This window comes from Schistocerca cancellata, chromosome 7 (assembly GCF_023864275.1).
Source record: "Schistocerca cancellata isolate TAMUIC-IGC-003103 chromosome 7, iqSchCanc2.1, whole genome shotgun sequence".
NCBI classification, from domain to species: domain Eukaryota; kingdom Metazoa; phylum Arthropoda; class Insecta; order Orthoptera; family Acrididae; genus Schistocerca; species Schistocerca cancellata.
In genome coordinates, this window is record NC_064632.1 from 475,668,659 (window position 1) to 475,686,890 (window position 18,232).

Genomic DNA, 18,232 nt, shown 5'->3' on the forward strand with positions numbered 1-18,232 from the left:
ACAGATATGGTTTCGTGGACTACAAGGATCCGTAGGGGGCGAAGCTTGCGCTGGAGAATAGTGGTCGTAGTATCTACATCTACATCTACATCTACATCCATACTCCGCAAGCCACCTGACGGTGTGTGGCGGAGGGTACCTTGAGTACCTCTATCGGTTCTCCCTTCTATTCCAGTCTCGTATTGTTCGTGGAAAGAAGGATTGTCGGTATGCCTCTGTGTGGGCTCTAATCTCTCTGATTTTATCCTCATGGTCTCTTCGCGAGATATACGTAGGAGGGAGCAATATACTGCTTGACTCTTCGGTGAAGGTATGTTCTCGAAACTTTGACAAAAGCCCGTACCGAGCTACTGAGCGTCTCTCCTGTAGAGTCTTCCACTGGAGTTTATCTATCATCTCCGTAACGCTTTCGCGATTACTAAATGATCCTGTAACGAAGCGCGCTGCTCTCCGTTGGATCTTCTCTATATCTTCTATCAATCCTATCTGGTACGGATCCCACACTGCTGAGCAGTATTCAAGCAGTGGGCGAACAAGCGTACTGTAACCTACTTCCTTTGTTTTCGGATTGCATTTCCTTAGGATTCTTCCAACGAATCTCAGTCTGGCATCTGCTTTACCGACGATCAACATTATATGATCATTCCATTTGAAATCACTCCTAATGCATCAAGGGATCACCAATTTAGTATTGCAGGGCAGCGTGGAGGGTAAAAATCGTAGGGGAAACCAAGAGATGAATACACTAAGCAGATTCAGAAGGATGTAGGTTGCAGTAGGTACTGGGAGATGAAGAAACTTGCACAGGATAGAGTAGCATGGAGAGCTGCATCAAACCAGTCTCAGGACTGAAGAGCACAACAACAACAACCTAATGCGTACTCCCAGATAATTTATGGTATTAACTGCTTCCAGTTGCTGACCTGCTATTTTGTAGATAAATGATAAAGGATCTATCTTTCTGTGTATTCGCAGCACATTACACTTGTCTACATTGAGATTCAATTGCCATTCCCTGCACCATGCGTCAATTCGCTGCAGATCCTTCTGCATTTCAGTACAATTTTCCATTGTTACAATCTCTCGATACACCACAGCATCATCTGAAAAAAGCACCCCATTCGAAAAATAGTTACCCCAGAATACACCACGCTAATATCATGTAACGCAACAGTGATAATGGCCACAGTTTAGTGAGGAAGAGAATTCACACTTGTTTCCCGGTATGCCGTATCCAGCTGAATACTTTTATTAATTGTTAGGCCTCATAGCATCGTCAAACTGAGGTGATATTGGGAACTAGGCACGTGATTGTTATTATGGGATCCTTAACTGTTGCGTAAATTGGGGGACAGAATCACAATGTTATGTAAATCACACCCATGTGGGCTTATATGGAATCAAGGCGTGTAATGGACTCTTATAATGGTTCTGATATGAATCCTCTATGGGATGGCTTGCCTCTCATACAATTTATTCATTAAATTGATTGATCGGAGGTCTCCTTCCGTATTGATTATAGTAAGGATTACACTGAGTGTAGCTGTTTGATAGATAGATGCCGTCCTAATAATTTACAGTTACATTGTTTCCTTAAATAGAACACAAAATTGATCACGAATTTGTACAAGAATCAGTCCCGTATATTAACGTAAGCCAAACATGTAAATAGTCATCGTTTGATAGAAGTGTTGGCTAGAACTTAGTACAAAAGATACTGTACAGAATCTAGTGGGCTTCCCTAATACGAGGAGAGAACAGGTGGAATGTATGATAACGATAAATACATGGGTAATCAGATGACGTATCACCTGTGAAGGCAAAGTATTTCTACACATGCCACGTCTGAGAATCCTCACTTAGAATTTTGGGCGGATAAAAAATCAGCTGAAACCCTACAATCCGGAGGCATGTGCCCCAGCTATTGTAAAAATAGTCAGGATTCCGTCGCTCTGTCGTCTGAGAGCCGACATCAGAGCCACCAGCCACCTACAGTACGGTGCAAGGCGGTGTGCTGATAACTGTTGCTGAGTCATGGTCGGCTGTTGCGTGGGGATGGGCAGCGATTCGGAGACCGATCGAAACGAGAGCACGAGAGAAACGAAGTGTTTGTCCAGGTGGCCGGACAACTTGTAACTGCGCATAAAATTACTTCTACTCTCAAAACTTCCACCTTGGTCCCAGAGAGCGACCGCTCCGCTGTGCCAGAACTCGGATAATCGTCGCCGACAGATAAACCTTTCAACAATTAAGAACTTTCACCAAACTCGTCTAGACTCCTCCTTACATACTCCTTCAACCCAAGCGCCAATACCATTCCTTCCCACCAAACCCCGGCGGTGACTGCAAACCTGTACTGACGTAACAGTTGAACAGCCTAACATAGCATCCTCCAGAACTTTGCACGGGAAGCCTTCCGGCGACGGGCACCAACGGAATATGATGATTGGGGTGTTACGTGTGTCACCATTCTGTCGGCTTTCCCGTGGATCTCGGCGACCATTTCTTCAAAACGTCCTAAACAATATGGGGGACTGATGACCTTAGCTGTTTAGTCCCCCTTAAACATCCCAACAACCACCACCACCATCCTAAACAATAGCAGAACTGAGGGCCCAGCTGGCGATTTCCTGCCCAAAAAAGAGGCTTTTGCAACATAAGTGCCCCATCTACTGGAAAGGTAGTGAGGATTCCATCGCCGTGACCTCTGAGAGCCGACATCAAAGCTACCAGCCACCAACCACCAGCAATGGATCAGGAGTGCGAGCGCAATTTCCAGTGACCCGATTTCCTCCTGCCCTCTCCCTTTTGCTCGTTCACTGCGGTTGGCCTCCTCCCAGCCCAAAAGTCCCTCCTCATCTCCTACGTGAAATGAACTGAATTACGATGTGCATGCATTGTGCTCCCAATCATGTACATGCCAGTACACAGCACCCGATTACCTAGTTTGCATGGCAATGTAATACAGTAGAGAAATGACTTTAATGTGCATGTTTGCAAATTCATATTTTAGAAATTGAAGAAAAACCTCTTTGATGACTTTAATAAGTGTATGAAGAGGCCGCAGGGCCTGCTGTCTTACAACATTGTGTGATGCGTTTCACTTGGTGCTCCAAGTAGTTCCAGACGTTTTCTGTGGGACTAACATCACGTGACTCAGCAAAGCAGCCAAGGTGTGAGTGTTTGTCAAAACATGAACGTACGCATGCAACCCTGTGAAAACAGGTTTATCACCTTCGAAGGACAGAGTGTCCACAGTATACTCACCATGAAAACTCACACAAAAGGCAACACCTTGTCACCTAAAAGCTCATGGTAATCTGACTGAGTAAGCTCAAGTCACCACAGAATCATTACGTGTCTGCACAACACCCTCTTGCAATGTGGATTAATTACATAACTGGCCAGTCAGTGCACGCGACGCTTTGCGTTACTTGAAAAGTGGCAAAACTGCTATTCGTCGAATCCTGGTACACACTGAAAGGTGGCTACACTGAGCCACAGCGCCAGAGATCGCGCCAGAGAGTATTGTTCCGCCGCCTCCACTGGCAGTGATTATTGAGACGTAGCGGCAAGCTGTTCTTGCCGAGAAGTTGTGGCGGACACTGCTTGTCGTGAAGTTGAAGTGAGATGTGGTAGTGGAGAGTGTTGTTCCATGTTTATGCAGTTATTTGATGGGAGAGATAGCAGATGTTATTCCATTGGAGATATTGTAATGATCTGAGTGCTTTTCGTCAATATATATGAAGGTAATACAACACTATGTTCTTTTATTCTTTCAGTGTCCTGAATAATGTGTCATTACAGGTTCAGTCAAGAAAGCATCTGGCTTGTGTTCTTGTAGTAGAGTGTAATTTTGGTTTTCTTGCACAATTATAGTATTTCTAATTTTCTTTTATCACGTCAGTATAATTGGTATTTAAAAATTCTTGTCTTGTTGAAGAAGAACCGTGCCAGATGTGCGTTGAGTCATACTACCACATACAGAACAGCTACACTTGTGCTTTGTTGGCTTCGTAGGTTTTCTAGTTGCTGGGGACTTAATTAATTAATTGTGTTAATGAAAATTTTCATTTCATTCTTTGTTGTTGTTCTATGCAGTCAGATTGCGTACTAATACTAGTCAGGGCCAGCCGTTTACGAGACTTGCGTAATCGGGCCTACAGCTACTAAAAAATATTTGCATTTTATATAATTAAGCCCCTATGCACGTGGCAACCGCTGCTTCGGATCGTCCCTTGGAATCTTCTGATTGTAAAAATAGTAGACAGTAGTATTGTAGTAGTAATTTGTAGTTTAGTAATTGTAGTCTATTTTGCATGTGTAGATTTGGTAATCAGCATTCTTCTAATGGTATTTTTCAAAATTTAATTTTTATTGCCTTGTATATGCGTTTGACGATTTAGTGCAATTATTTCAATTGTTCGATTAATCGTGTTTGAGGGAAACTTTTCATGTAAATGGTATTGTTGGAGATAAAGAGTCATTGTGTGTAATTTTCGTACAGTGACGAGCTTTGTATGTTTTGTAAATGATTACGCGATCTATGAAAAAGGCAAAAATGATGGATAGTCAGAATGACGAAATTGTTGACATGGCGAACTCGCCAATACAGGACAACAGTATGATGAATAATGAAGTTGAAAACAATTTAATAAGTCAGGAAAATAGTCCGGAACCATTTCAAAATTTTTCTCAATCAGAAAATTCACAGAATACGAGATTAACGACAGAAGATTCTGAAATAATATCGAACACAGATAGCTTTATGGCTATGCAGAACGCAGTTAGTTTTGCGGGAAATGTTAGGGGCGAAAAGAATTTTGAACCATTTAATATGGAGCAGTTGATGAGTGCAATATTAAATTTAAGATCTGAATTAAAAACAGATATGGGAACAATGGCAACACGGTTAGACTCACAAATAGGAACAATGGAGCAGTTACGATCTGAATTAAAAACAGATAGGGGCACAATGGAAACACGGTTAGACTCACTGGGATCACAGTTAGGATCTGAATTGAAAACAATGGAAACACGGTTAGATTCACGAATAGGGACATGTTTCAAAAACATGAAAGATGAATTAAAGAAAGAAATTAGAGAAGAAGTACAACCGATTTTGAATTCTCACAATAATAGATTAATTGCAGTAGAGATTAGACAAAAGGAACAGGATAGAGAACAGGAAGAAAGAGATCGCGTGATAGTACAGAAATTTTCAGAGTTAAATTTACAACGTGCACACGATAAGGAGGAAACATTTGTGAGAATCGGGGAATCCGTGCCAAATGACAGATTAAATAACCTAACACAACAATATGAACAGTTAACTACCAAATGTGTCAATACTGAAACCAGAGTCGCGACACTTACGGAAGACGTAAATAAACAGAAAGAAAAAATAGGTGACTTATCGGAAAGAGTTGAGGAGATTTCAGATAAATTGACAAGTCTTAGTTTAAATGGGGACAGAGATTCGGATGATACAGCTCCATTACCATTTGCAGAAACCGAAGAGTACCAGAGCATAAATAAACACGTTGAAAATCAGGTAAAATTTAATGAACGCGTTAAAAGGGAAGTGGAGGCATTACGAAAGCAAGTCAAACAAATTGAAGGCGAAATCGTAGGAAAAGACAGTAGAAGAAATTTAGAATCACAGATAGCAGAGGGGTTTGAAGAAAATAATTTGTTTCATTTACGGGATGCAACAAGAGAGCGCCAGGCGCGCGAACTTGGCAATAATCAACATTGGGACTGGGACAGACGCGGTAGGTCTTTGTCGCCACGAGGCGAAAACTTTGACTATAAACACTTTTTGACTGTTCGGAAATTCAAGATCTTCCGCAATTCTAAGAATGACATACACCCATGTTCATTGTTAGATCAATTTATGTACGCACTCCCACCAAATTTGCCACTAAGTCACAAACTGGAATTTATGTGTGGATATTTAGAAAACGAACCGGAGACGCGGTTGCGCGCACTCATTAGAGATTGTAATAATCTGAATGATTTTTATCATGCATTTCTATCGGCATATTGGTCCGAAAACACGCAAGACAGAGTCAAACATAGTCTGATTATGCAGCGTAATTTTAAACAGTCTGAGTTCCGCACGCCGGCAGAATATTTTGAAGACATGATTCGAAAGAATCAGTTCCTTTCCAACCCCTACAGCCCGACTGAATTAATTCGCATTTGTTTAACTAAGCTGCCACAATCCATAAGACAAATTGCTTTAGCTGGAAGATGTAAAGACGACATCGAGACTTTTAAGACTTTGTTGCAAGAACTTGAGTATGACAACGACGACGGGACTTCTTGTAACTTTTTCAGTAACAGTGATTACAATAGATTTTCAGAGAAAAGGGATAGTGATCGGAACGGGCGTTATATGGGTAACTTTGAGAATGACAGACGTAACAGACAGGACAATAGATACCAGCCTTATGACAATAACAGACGTTCTAACAGAAATTACACAGACAGTTATAATAACGGTAATTCCTACCGGAATGATCAATCATACGGAAACAGTAATCGGTATTATCAAGACAGAAATTATTCAAACAGTAATAGAAATTCTTACTACAGAAATAATCAGGGTAGTAGATACAACAATAATTTCAGAAGTGACAGTCGAAATTACACAGGAAGTAGCTATGCAGACAGACAGGAAAACAGAAATTTTAATAACAGACACAACCAAGAATTTGTATCTGACAGACAGGAGGGACCTAATTGGCATCCTCCACGTGACAGAACTTCAGAGAGACAAGTGCAAATCGCAGAAATGGATCCGCGAAATGACGCGAATAATCAAAGACGTGGCGCAAACAATCGACAATGACTAGCAGCTTCGGCTTCTGGCAGCAATATAGACGGTTCAGAAAGTAATGACACTGCGGCTTTACACTACGTACGCCTGGAAGACATGAGAGACATTTTGTTAGACGAAAAGGAAAATAATGTAGACGCATTTTTACATCCTGTTATTGAAGTATGTGTGGGTAAGAATAAGTTCACTGCAGTTTTAGATTCTGGGAGCTCATTCAACGTCATTAGTGAATCAGTTTTTCGTATATGTGAAAGGACTATTGCCTGTCCTGTGTTACCTATTTCTAAAACTACAATTCGAGGAGCGATTTCTGGAAAAGGTGTAGAAGTTAAACAACAGACCAACCTAAATTTCAATTGTCAAGGATACGAATTTTCTGCTAATTTTATTATTGTTCCATTACTCAGTACACAAATTATATTAGGTATGGAGTTTCTTAACGTACATAAGGCAATTTTGAACTTTAAAGAAGGAAGTGTGAATTTGACTGTTGCCGGAATGCCGAAATGTTTGAAATTTTTCGAGTGTTTAACAAGATCTGAGTCAGATACAAAATGTTTAAGGTTTCTTATTTCTGATGTTTTCGTTGAGCATTATGACGACAGTGTGTTTATTCATGACAATGACAATAGATACACAGACGCGATGGATGATATAATTAATAGCGAAGAATTAATTAATGAAAAGGTTAAGAAAGCTGAAGTGCCAGATGACGTTGCAAGAGAAGAGCTGCACCACATTTTGACTTCACATGCTACAGTATTTAGACATCACACAGGAACTATACAAGGCTTACAATATTTATTTAAGGTAAAAGAACACACACCATTTAGGGGGAAAACGTACGCTATTCCTTTGGCTTACAGAGACAAGGTTAAGAATGAACTTCAGTACATGTTAGATCAGGGCATTATTGAGCCTGCAGTCAGTCCTTATACTAGCCCATTACACGTTGTTCTTAAAAAGGATGGGTCAATTCGTTTGGTTCTGGATTCCAGACAGATAAATAATATCATCATTCCTGAAACTGACCGTCCACAAAATTTAGATGAACTTCTTCAACATTTTCATGGAATTAAAGTTTAATCCACGATTGATATGCGCGCAAGTTTTTGGCAAATAGAACTCCACCCTGATTGTAGAAAATATACTGCCTTTTTAGTCTTTGGTAACTGTTACCAGTTTCGGAAATTACCGTTTGGACTTACTGTATCTTCAGCAGCATTCATTCGTAGCTTAAATGAAACTTTACCTGTTTATCTTCGTGACAATATTACTTCATATGTTGACGACATTCTTATTGCTAAACATTCTTGGAGTGAGCACAACAAAATTTTGGATTCATTATTACGTATTTTTGCAAGAGTTGGCATTACGGTGAACTTACTAAAATCTGAATTTGGTCGTTCTCAGGTGAAATTTCTCGGTCACATTATTTCTACAGAAGGTATTCTTCCTGATCCAGAAAAACTAGACGCTATTCGTAATTATGCTGTTCCTACCACAAACGTGATGTTCGTAGTTTCCTTGGTGTCTGTAATTTTCTTAGACGCTTTGTTAGATTGGACAATTTGGCCACACCTCGTTTATGTGAACTATCTGGAAAGAAATCTAATTGGTGTTGGGATGAGGAAGCTCAGTCAGAATTTGAACAATCCGTGATGCTGTAGTTGCTGCTCCACTTCTTTCACATCCGGATTTATCTAAAGATTTCTGTTTGGCGACGGACTCATCATACAAAGGCCTAGGTGCACATTTATTTCAAGAGATAGAAGAAAACGGCGTTGTATTACAAAAGACTATTGCATTTGGAAGTCGTGTTCTTTCTAAATCAGAAAAGAATTATTCAATTACGGAGCTTGAAGCTTTGGCTGTTGTTTGGGCTTTTACAAAATTTCGGACATTCTTGTTTGGCAGACATACTAAGGTTTACACCGATCATCGAGCTCAGGAATTTCTTATGTTGACAAAATTAACTCATGGCAGATTGTCACGATGGGCGTTGTACCTACAGGAATTTGATTTTAGTATTGTTTACATACAGGGTTCTTCAAATATTGTTGCTGATGCTTTATCACGTGCACCTATGGGTTTGAAACAAAGTGCTGAAGAGGACTGCATAGAAAACAATTATTGTTTGATGTATATTCAAGGTGTTGCATTTGAGAACTTTATTTCGTCTTCGCTGTAGGACATCGCTAAGGAGCAAAATAAGGATCCAATCTGGAAGGACATTAAGGAGAAGTGGAGGAGAAAGGAAAGCGTAGCGATTAGACAGCATTATTTAGTCCACAATGACATTCTTTTTAAACGAAAATCGGTCGACAACTCTGTTTGGTTAGTTTGTATTCCTGATGAGTGGGTTAATAAGCTGATTTGGTATACGCATTTCAGTTATGCACACTTTGGTCCCAGAAAATGCTTTCATAAATTACGGGAAAATTGCTACTTCAGTAATATGGAAAAACGTATTCGATCTGTTCTGGCCAAATGCAAATTATGTCAAAAGGCTAAGCCGCCAACAGTTTCTCACAGAGCAACGTTGTTTCCTATCATTCCAGCGAAATTAAAGGACATGGCTGCAGTTGATTTGTTCGGTCCGGTGGTTCATTCTACTAATGGTTTTGCGTACATTTTCGTAGCAGTGGAGTTGACATCAAAATATGTGTGTTTTACACCTTTACGCAAAGCAACAGCTCGTTCAGTATCTAACGCTTTCATCAAACATTTTCTTAAAGAAGTGGGTCATGTTGATAAGGTTATATCAGATAATGGATCACAGTTTCGTTCTAAAATTTGGCTTCGTACTCTACGGTGTCGTAAAATTAAACCAATTTTCATTTCACTTTTTCACCCTCAAACTAACGCTTCAGAGAGATGGATGAAGGAAATCAATAAATTGTGTCGTCTTTATTGTCATCAGAATCACAGAACGTGGGATCAGTATCTTCATATTTTTCAAAACATTCTGAATGAACTCCCTAATGATTCAACTTCTTTACCATCTTTACTGATATTAAAAAACAAAGCACCGACAAATCGCATATCTGAAATCGTTCCTTTTCCGCCTACACGGAAACTGCAGCATTCTGAAGTTGTGAACCTGGCTCTGCAAAATATTGCGTCTGCGGCTGCTAGAAGAGAGAAATCAGCTAAACGTCCTGGTCGTTTAAAAACTTTTTCAATTGGTCAGAAGGTGTTAATTAAGTCTCATCGTTTGTCTCACAAAGGAAAAGGCTTGTGTCGGAAATTTTTTCTGCTTTATAACGGTCCATATAGAATTCGTAAAATTATTCATGATAACACTGTCGAAGTAGAAACTCTTAAATCACGACGCTCTAAAGGAATACATCATATATCAAACGTTAAAATTTTGGTGGAATGATATACTTTTGAAAAATTTTTGTAGAATGAAATACTTGTGAGAAACTAACAGCTACATGTAAACACGCAGAGAGTACAAGGATACCACGCTGTGTTTTGGCGGCGGCATATACTCAAAGCAACAGTGAAGTCTGCGCGCCGCACAAGGCAGTCGTTGACCGCAAACAATTGCTTTCTACGTCACGCGCCTACAGCTGATCGAGTGCTCGGTGCGAATGCACTGACAGCCGTAAACAATTACAGACTGTTTAATTTCTCCGATTAAATTCAGTATAAAGCTATAATGACTTGATGTATTATGTTATTAACATTCAGTATTTTTCAGGATACGGTTCTATAAAATATTTAAGAACTTCAGGTAAATTCTGTGCGTGTCCGACGTTAAGACGACTTGCTATCGAGAAATTTTCAGGAAGAATGTAATTTCCAAGAAGAAACTAATAAACTAAAAAAAGGTAACTGTTAATTGAGTTCATCTTCAGGTAACATATTTCCACTTAGGTACGTACTTTAGACGTAATTTGCTGCTCGCGATTACGTGATTCATACTTTGTGCTAAATTTCATGTTCTATGAATTTACTTGTGAAGTGACGTGCTTGCGTACGTTAACTGATTTTGACAATGATTATTAATGAACTGTGTTGTAACTTGTGTATATTATGCATCGCTTGGCTGCTATGCTTTTTCACTGATGACATATTTTTTAATTATGTGCCTGCTGTGCTTATTTATTTAAATTATAATTGTCACCTGATTAATTGTGCTGACTGTGGTTATGTATGTAAGTTACACTTTGTCATTTATCTGCTTGCGCCTTCATGTTTACTTATTAAGATTACATATGAACATTTATTTGCTTATGCTGATATGATGCTAATGACCTGTTTATTACGTAAGATATATGTTTACTGCTATGCGTATGGATTGCATATTTATACACTTCTGTTTGTCGTCACAACTACTCTTTAATTTAGTATATAGAAATGCTGATATACTGTGTATAAACATAGAGTTTAGGTCACACTATTGTATTAATTACAGATTGTTCGCTTGGCAGAGCCTCGTTGTAAGAATTGTGCTGCATCCACTTGTTGACATTCTGTTCACTACTGGTATATTTACTCGCTATTGCTTGTTTTGCTTACGCTCAGTGCTTTATATTTTAACATAAGAAAATGAACTGCAGTAATTCGACGAGCGACTTTAGTACAAGAAACGTCATAGAAGTCACATGAGCTGGAGGTTTTATGGAAGCTGTATAAATTTATGGTAATAGGAAGGAAGCTAACGACATGACATACCAAAACTAGGTTTAGACCATTGACAGTTATTACACTGCATTTTTGTGAGCAACTGAAATAGGAAGTGACACTTGACACAAGAAATACTCCACATGTTTGCTTCTGTTTGCCACAATTCTTGAAGTGGTGTACACACTGTGAAATATTATGATCATTCACACTCCGTAATCGTACTTAATTACTGAGAGTTATTCGAACTAAGTCTGTTAGAGGTCATGTATGCATTTCTTTGTTTATATTTCATAATGAGTAGAAGATTTTGGCTCAGATGGATTACACAGAGGTTGTGTGTTGACAGTGTGTCTTCGGATTGTATGGGATGATGAGGTTTGCATTAGGATTTTATTCATACTTGTTCGAGGAGACTGACTAGAGGAAAGAGTTGTTATGGAAGTGAAATGATATTGGTAATAAGGTTTATATGTATTAAGGTTTATATGTATCGACGTATTGAAGAGGTACTATTGAGGTATTATTGAGATTATGATATTGATGATAAGATTTATATGTATCGACATAAGAGGCATTATTGATGTGATGCTAATGATTATTGGAGTTTTGGTGGATAAGAGGCAAAGTAAGTGAGAAGCATATTTTTTTTGTTGGTCTATATGGAACAAGGAGGATGAAGATAGCAGACTAGAATACTAAAGTGGAAGGAAGATTGTCTACACACACCTTGTTAAATCACTAAGCAGTATGTACTTTTTTTTGGAGAGAGGAAGTATTTGCATATCTTGGCACACTGACAGTTGTTCAGCAACCGTACATTTTGATCTGGCTTGGCAAACATTGGTCTTGACATGATGACTATGCCGTTGACTTAACTATTATTGACTGCTATACATTGCTGCCACTACCACTTGATACACATGATGAACATCAAATTTTGACAGAATTGCAATTACACAGTTAACACTATTCAATTACACAGTAGTACTTAATGTGGATGAAAGATGAGTGAGTGTGTTTTGTGTGTTTTCCTTTCCTAATCCTACCCACCTATCTCCTAAATATTATTTTATTTGTTTGTAGTGGCTTGCACTGACACCCATAAATATTATAGGTTTACTGATGTTTGTGTATTTGTAATAGTTAATATGACAATTATCTGACATCATTTGTGTATTTGTTATGATTTGTATGTTTAGTGTAAAAGCATTTGTATGTGTATTCAAACTATTGTTCATGCTTGAACTGTCTGAGTAGTGATGGTGAATATTATGAACTGTTACCTGCACTTTTCAACATGATGTGTGACACTTAGAAATGTTTAATTTCTGCTGATGAACTGTGTGATCAGTGATAGTAAATATTATGGACTGTTACTTGTACTTTTTCTACATGATTGGTGCCACTAGGACATGTTTAATTTCTGCTGAAGAACAGTGTGATCAGTGATAGTGAATATGATGGACTGCTCTCTGCACCTGCTCATCATTGCTGGGTGCAACTGATGGAACTGCTTTTATTGAAATGATGTCACTTGTTGCTCTCTGCACCTACTCAACAATACTGGGTGCACAGATGGAGCTACTTCTATGGAAATGATGTCATTTGTCGGTGTCTGCACCTACTCAACATTGCTGGGTGCCATTGATGAACTGCTTCTACTGAGAAATGTGACTTGTTGCTGTGTGTACCTCTTCAACATTGCTGGGTACCACAAATGGAACTGCTTCTACTGAAATGATGTTACTTCTTGCTGTCTGTACCTCTTCAACATTGCTGGGTACCACAGATGGAACTGTTTCTACTGAAATGATGTTACTTCTTGCTGTCTGTACCTCTTCAACATTGCTGGGTACCACAGATGGAACTGCTTCTACTGAAATGATGTTACTTCTTGCTGTCTGCACCTACTCAACAATGCTGGGTGCCACTGATGGACTGCTTCTACTGAGATGATGTCACTTGTTGCTGTAGCACCTATTCAACATTGCTGGGTGCTACTGCTGGAACTGTTAACTACTTGTTTCTTGAACTATGGAAAGGATTTATGTGAATATTTGTATAAACTGATTTTTTGTGTATTACTGTCAGTGAAAAGTTATGAGACTCTTACCTGTACATATTCGTCATTGCTGACGCTATTGATTGAACTGTTTAACCACATGATATTTGTGAAAACTATTATGTAAAGTCATATGTATGAAAAAATTTGTATTCCTTACTGTATTTTATATATTAGGCTATTGTAAGGTCAGTGCAAAGCCAAAATTTTATCTAGTTATATGATATTTACGTATTAATATTATCTTTTATTTTTGTCTGTATTTTTTTTTTGACGATTTGGTGGTATTTTCACCACCAATGCTGGCAAAAATACCATCCAATTCTAGCCCGTGGAGGAGGGGCATATGAAAGGTGGCTACACTGAGCCACAGCGCCAGAGATCCCGCCAGAGAGTATTGTTCCGCCGCCTCCACTGGCAGTGATTATTGAGACGTAGCGGCAAGCAGTTCTTGCCGAGAAGTTGTGGCGGACACTGCTTGTCGTGAAGCTGGAGTGAGATGTGGTAGTGAAGAGTGTTGTTCCATGTTTATGCAGTTATTTGATGGGAGAGATAGCAGATGTTATTCCAATGGAGATATTGTAATGATTTGAGTGCTTTTCGTCAATATATATGAAGGTAATACAACACTATGTTCTTTTATTCTTTCAGTGTCCTGAATAATATGTCATTACAGGTTCAGTCAACAAAGCATCTGGCTTATGTTCTTGTATTAGAGTGTAATTTTGGTTTTCTTGCACAATTATAGTATTTCTAATTTTCTTTTATCACGTCAGTATAATTGGTATTTAAAAATTCTTGTCTTGTTGAAGAAGAACCGTGCCAGATGTGCGTTGAGTCATACTACCACATACAGAACAGCTACACTTGTGCTTTGTTGGCTTCGTAGGTTTTCTAGTTGCTGGGGACTTAATTAATTAATTGTGTTAATGAAAATTTTCATTTCATTCTTTGTTGTTGTTCTATGCAGTCAGATTGCGTACTAATACTAGTCAGGGCCAGCCGTTTACGAGACTTGCGTAATCGGGCCTACAGCTACTAAAAAATATTTGCATTTTATATAATTAAGCCCCCATGCAACACCCCCATTCAAGAAGAGATGTTGTCCAGTCTTTGTGTTTTAGACAGACTGAACACGGGCAACTTTACCTCACATATGAGCAACGGCCTTCTGCAAGGTTTCAATCTTCAAATGTCCGTTGCACGCAGTTCCTTTTAGAATGGGCTCTCAGAAACATACAGATAGTTACAGAAACGATCTTGAGAAATTTCAAACAGTGGTTTCTTGTTCTCTCTCATTTATTTTACATAATTTCCCTCCTGGGGATGGGGAGGTTCTGACAATAGGAAGGTGATAGGGTATCTTAAGTGGGTATCTTAATTAATTTAATTGCCTGAATGAAATCAGGTGATGGGACTTTCTTAATTGCTGTATTTTCGAAGGTCTGTTGGTGGATAAAGTTTGTATCAGACACGCAGAACAGGGGAGTTGTATGCAGATGCCTCCGCATAGTACCACGAAGCTCGGAGACAGGTGAGAATGGCGGCAGTCAGGAGTGATCTTCAGCAGCTAGCCAACACCGGGTTTCTCTGGGCTGGACGAAAGGCACCGTGGCTTGCATAGACCACTGGGCATACCAACAAAGCGCCATGTTAATAGCTTTACAACCGGAGGCTAGCTCCCTGAGTGAGCGTGGAATCTGCCAGTGTGATGCCTTGACAAATGCGCCAGGGTGGTCGGGCATTGCATCGATGTGTTCTTAGAATCATGAATTGATGAGAACGGGGTGTCCGCAAAGCCGGCGCCTCACAGTAGCACAGTATTTTGCCTTGTACCCTGATAAAGCCGCAGGACAGGAGAGGGAGTTGGAATTGTGGAAAGGGGCCAAAACGAGCGGCTGTCAGTTACACTCGAACACATATAACTTTATTTATTTGACCAAACATTACAGTAAAAATTCTTGAACATAAGTTATCGGCTGAATACGCCACACTATCTTATGCATTAAGGGCACAAACACTTTAATTTTAAAAAAAATGGCTAAAGGCCATTAACTCAAAATTCAGACGCCCAAAAGAATATTTAGAAGGCAGAAGGCCTTACGTTAAGTAAGTTCTATAATTTGGCTGGAGGCCCAAAAAGCTAACGCTTGAAAAGCAACACCCTTAATTCAAACACGGCTGAAGGCCGATGATTTAAGACTCAAGGTAAAATTAAAAAGCACAAGCAGAAGGCCTTATCTTCAATTAGGCTGAAGGACCCAAACAGTCTGATGCTCGAAAGACAAAGATCTTTAATTTAAAAACGGCTGAAGGCCCCATGACTTAATACTCAAGGTGAAGTAAATTTAAACAACAAAGCCTTATCTTAAATTAGGCTTAAGTCCCAAACAATCTAACATCTGACAAGCAAGAAACTGTTAATTTTAAAACGGCTGAATGCCCGTAACTCAAAACACAACTAAAATAATTTTTAGTAGGCAGAAGTCCCAAGGCTTTATCTTTAAACAATGTATTAATCAGGCTGAAGGCCTAGACAATCTAGCACTTGACAAGCAAGGAATTTTAATTTTAAAGTGGCTGAAGGTCCATGACTTAATACACCTCTAAAAACAACTCAACTTTAATTCAAAACCGTCTGCTATGAGCCATACAAATATACACGACAGAAAATAAGAAAAGGCGCTCAGAAGTTTTCTTTTTTCTTTTTTTTGGGGGGGGGGGGGGGTGTCGGCAGAACTTGAAATACTAACGTTCACTTAGGTGAGACAGGCAGTCGGCCCAACCATTCTCGATCCGACGAGAACCCAACCAACAGCAGACAGTCAACGGACCCGCCGACAAGGTAAGTTGCGCTCCAGTCGACCAGCACACAACCGGGAGTTCAATGGAAACGTAAAAGGCATGGACGCCCATAACCAAGCATACATTATGCTGTCAGCCTACACACCATTGTTGATAGCGACAACAAGGTGAGGAAAGGACACTGCCTGAATTTATGTCAACGGCCACGGGAGGTAACCGGAACGTCAACGGCTACAAGGCTGAAAATTCAGCTAGCGCACTTCAATTGCAAATAACCAAACACAGCTCGACTCCACCGGACGGTGGCTAAGCCTTCGCCAACTCGAACACACACGTTGTTGACCGCGGAATGTACGAACAGCCAAGAACGAGAACCAAACGGCACAGTCTGAACAATCTTGACTTGCTGGAAAATTAAATCCAAACTCAAATTTTATGTCCAGGGTCGGTGAGCCACGGACTTCATAGCAAAGGGAACAGCCCCACAAACTCCGACACTGCATAGAGACCGCCAGCGGGCCCGGCCAAACCACGCTCCACACAGATTTCCACGCCGCTCCACTCCAACCGACGGACTGCCACACATCAGCACAGAGAGAGCACTAAAATAACTGAGCAGTCGACATCACAAGCTACACACAGCTCCACGAACACTTGTTCGAAGGACTAGACAATACTAATTGCAGCGACTGTGCAATAACAAGGACGAATCACGAGTCGGCACACGCAGGCAACCCGTAACTGATCACCGGCCAACACACACGTCGTCCCACAAGACGGCCGACCGACGACCATCCAAGGTGGTCCGCACTCAAGTGATATGTATCGGCAACCGCCGGGCGAGTCATGGCTCTCCGGACCTCACTGTAGCCGTGTCCCGACTGAACTTCTGCCGCGTCCTAAGTAAAACACAGCCAGGTCCTAACTGCACTGCTAGCGCCTCCCAACTCACTGCAGATCTGAACTAACTTCGCACACACGACAACCGGTAAGTAATAGCAGTCAGCAAAGATAATACTCCAGGGCATATATCGATAAGCGCCGCTGCTGCCGCTCACGGGCAGGCAAGGCGGCAACTCGGTGACATCAGTAATTGAAATTAACATAACGAGGTGGTAGTACAGTAAAAACAGGATGTCAAATGAGATATGGCACGAACAAGAGCCACGCACGGATCATGTAGTATACTCTTGCCACATCGTGGTCTTCCTGTGTGCACTTTTAAAAGAGCAAGCTGATTGGCACGAAGTCGGCGACGCTTGCTGACGTAAGAAGGTGCCACTAGTTTTTGGGTGACAAGCCTCTCAGTTGGAGGAGGAATTTTTCGTGACATTCTGGGGGAGCGGTTGCATGGCGGTTCTTATCAGATGATTGACGCCAAGATCCTCGACCGGCTACTATTGGCATCCTTGCAGCTTGTTGGAGTCGGCGCATCTTAATTTTTAGGAGTTTCTGTAGATATCTGAATAATAATTTCCTCGGGGACTCTATTCCGCTCGCTGAAGAGAGGAGACGTGGAGTAGAGACCAGACATCCGATTGAATTAAGAGTTTTCACTGTTCACGTAGCCCTGACAGAGGTTTTTGAGTGCTGATCCAGAGCGCCTGTCAGCATAGTTCAGTTGTGATACCACGACATGTCGGAACGTCGTCCGTAGCCGCAGCTCATCGGGAAGGCCACGGCCCTGATTGCAGGCTGGCATGCAGCCAATAGCTGAGAGCTGACGCCACACAAATCGACCACAGCCTTTGGTAAAGTATTGGCATCTCCAGCAATGTAAGGAGACAGCTAATTTAGACGTCCCCAGCACCACCCCTCGCTACACCTCGCCCACAGCAGTTCTAATTTGCATTTGGAATTCTGAAGATCAGTTCTGTTACTCG